The following is a 3,770-nucleotide window of genomic DNA, read 5'->3' on the forward strand; positions in this document are numbered from 1 at the left end:
TCATTATTTTATATTATTACATCTTATTTATTTATTTTACAATACGTTATCAGCACGAGACTCTGGTCAAATTTTAAGAAGACTCGAGTAATAAATTTTCATTATGTCAAAACTCTCTCATCTTGAATTTAATGCTTTTGATATATCTGGAAACAACTATTTATCATGGATACTAGATGCTGGAATCCATCTTGATTCAATGGATCTTGGAGATACTATTAAAGTTAAAAATAATGTATCCCAGAAGGATAAAGCCAAAGCCATGATTTTCCTTCATCGTCATCTTGACGAAGGATTGAAAAATGAATATCTCACATTAAAAGATCCTGCAGATATGTGAAAAGACCTTGAAAAAAGGTATAATCATAAAAAAAGACGGTGATATTTCCTCAAGCCTGATATGAATGGATGCACTTGCATCTACAAGATTTTAAATCCATAAATGAATATAATTTTGCAATGTTTCGAATCACCTTACGGATGAAATTATGTGGGAAAAAGATAGCTGATAATGATATGTTAGAGAGAATTTTCTCGACCTTCCATGCCTCGAATGTGCTCCTGCAGTAGCAATATCGAGAAAAAGGATTTAAAAAATATTTTGAGTTAATTTCTTGCATTCTTGTTGCTGATCGCAATAATGAATTACTTTTAAGGAATCATGAAGCATGCCCAACTGGTGCCGCCCAATTTCTTAAAGTAAATGCGGCAAATCATTATCCCAAAAGAGGTAAATGGCAAGGCTTTAGTAATAAGAAAAATTATGGAAGAAAAAGGAATTATGTTCACAAGAAAGGATCTCACCAGAAGTGGGATAAAGAAATAAACTCTGGGCAAAATAAATCAACAAAGAAAAAGTTTTTTCGTTGTGGTGGAAAGAGCCATTGGTCGCGTACCTGTCGTACCCCAAGGCACCTAGTCGATCTTTATCAAGCATCTTTGAAAAAGGACGACAAAGGAAAAGAGTCGAATTTTGTTTCAAATGATGCTGAAAATTCCACCACTCATTATGATGTATCTGATTTCTTTGAGGATCCTGAATGAAATATTGGTCATTTGATCAATGATGGAATAGTTTAATATGTGAAATTGTTAAGTATTCATGTAAATAAATAATGTAAAAAACTTATTGTTAAGTTTTACTTTCTATGTATTTAAGTTTTAAATATGATGTACATAAATAATGAAATATTAATGTTTATGTTTAAGAATTTTGAAATCATTAAATGTGTCAAGTTTTTTAAAAATAATAATAATAACAATAGTGATAATAATAAAATTTTAGTATATAACATTATTTTTATGTACAGTATTTCTTGAAAAAATAATTCCAATCAAGAATTCAATTTGATTATACATGTATTACTACTCATTTTATTATTATTTATCTTTGAAAAAAATGGTCAGGATATATAATGAAGATGTATGCCTTACAGATAGTGCAAGTTCGCAAACCATTCTCAAAAGTGATATACATTTTACTCATCTTGTGCCAAAAGAAGAATATGTTAACACTATTATTGGCTCAGGCAATGTGATAGAAGGCTACAGAAGAGCTATAATTTTGTTTTCTGGAGGAACAAAATTTATAATAAATAATGCACTATTGTCTACTAAGTCTCTAAGGAACTTATTGAGTTTCAAAGATATTCGCCAAAATGGATATCATGTTGAGACAATGAATGAGGAAAATCATAAGTACTTATGTATCACAGCTCATGATTTAAATAAAAAAGTTATAGAAAAGTTACCTTCACTTTCATTTGGGTTATATTATACCAAAATTAGTGCAATTGAGTCACATGCCATTGTAAACTAGAAGTTTACTAGTCCAAATGAATTCATAACTTGGCATGATCGATTGGGTCATTCGGGAACAATCATGATGCAGAGAATTATTGAAAACCCCCATGGATATTCGCTAAAAAACCAGAAAATTCTTAAAACTAGTGAATTTCGTTGTGTTGTATGTTTTCAGGGAAAGCTAATTTTAAGGCCATCACCAGTAAAGATTGGATTTGAGTCTCCTGAATTCCTAGAAAGGATTCAAGGCGATATATGTGGACCTATTTATCCACCAATTGGATCTTTCAGATATTTTATAGTTCTAATAGACGCATCTTCGAGATGGTCACATGTGTGCTTATTGTCTTCTCGCAACCTGACATTTGCGAGATTACTTGCTCAAATTATTCTATTAAAAGCACAATTTCCTGAAAATTCAATCAAAACAATTCATCTTGATAATGCTAGTGAATTTACTTCTTAAGCTTTTGATGCCTATTGTATGGCTAATGGAATATGTGTTGAACATCCAGTAGCTCATGTTCACACACAAAATAGGTTAGCAAAATCACTTATTAAACACCTCCAATTAATTGCTAGACCCTTACTAATGAGAACAAATCTCCCAACCTCGGTTTGGGGGCATGCTATTTTACATGCCGCAGCACTTATTCGTTTGAGGCCAACGAGTTACCATCAGTTCTCTCCTATGCAATTAGCTTTTGGCCAGTAGCCAAATGTTTCCCATTTAAGAATATTCGGGTGTGTGATATATGTTCCTATTGCACCACCTTCTCGCACCAAAATGGGACCCCAAAGAAAATTGGGAATATATGTTAGATATGATTCTCTCTATAGTAAGGTATCTTGAGATAAAAACTGGGAATACATTTAAAGGCCGATTTACGGATTGTCATTTTGATTAATCAAAATTTTCAATATTAGAGGGAGAGAAAAAACTTCCTGAAAAGAAACTTAATTGGGATGCATCATCCTTGATGCATTTGGATCCTCGATCAGGGCAATGTGAACTAGAAGTTCAAAAGATTATACATTTGTAAAGAATAGCAAATGAATTGCCTGATCCATTTTCCGATACAAAGAGAATAACCAAATCTTATATACCAGCAGAAAATATCCTAATTCAAATTAATGTGCCAGTCGGACAAATAGCCACTGAAACAAATTTACGCCAGAAGCGTGGCAGGCTTGTCGGTTCCAAAGATAAAAATCCTCAAAAAAGAAAAGAGGTAAATACTATTCTTGTTGAGAAAGACATAGTAAAAACACCTGCAATTGTCTAAAATTCTGATATAGTTTTAAAGCCAGAAGATGTTCAGGTACCTGAAAATTGTGAAAATAACGAAATCTTGATAAATTATGTCTTTACAAGAAAAAAAATGGGACCGAAATAAGACAATTGTCAATGAAATATTTGCATATAATGTGGCATTCAATATCATGCATGAAAATAAGGATCTTGAGTCAAGATCAGTCGAAGAATGTCGACAAAGAAATGATTGGCCAAAATGGGAAGAAGCCATGAAGGCTGAGTTAGACTCACTTGCAAAACGTGAAGTCTTTAGACCTGTAGTCCGTACACCGGAAAATGTAAAACCTGTTGGATACTGATGAGTATTTGTAAGAAAACGAAATGAGAAAAATGAAGTTGTACGCTACAAAGCTCGACTTGTAGTACAAGGTTTTTCACAAAGGCTCGGTATAGATTATGAAGAAACATATTCTCCTGTAGTGGATGCAATAACATTGCATTATTTGGTCTGTTTATCCGCATATTATAAACTACATATGCATCTAATGGATGTGGTAATAGCCTATTTATACGGCTCATTAGATCATGATATCTATATGAAAGTCCCTGAAGGATTAAAGATATCTAAACCATCCAAAGAATATTCGCAAGGGTTATATTAAGTCAAATTGCAAAGATCTTTATATGGTCTAAAGCAATTTGGACGAATGTG

Source organism: Arachis stenosperma, chromosome 7, assembly GCF_014773155.1.
Source record: "Arachis stenosperma cultivar V10309 chromosome 7, arast.V10309.gnm1.PFL2, whole genome shotgun sequence".
Taxonomy (NCBI): domain Eukaryota; kingdom Viridiplantae; phylum Streptophyta; class Magnoliopsida; order Fabales; family Fabaceae; genus Arachis; species Arachis stenosperma.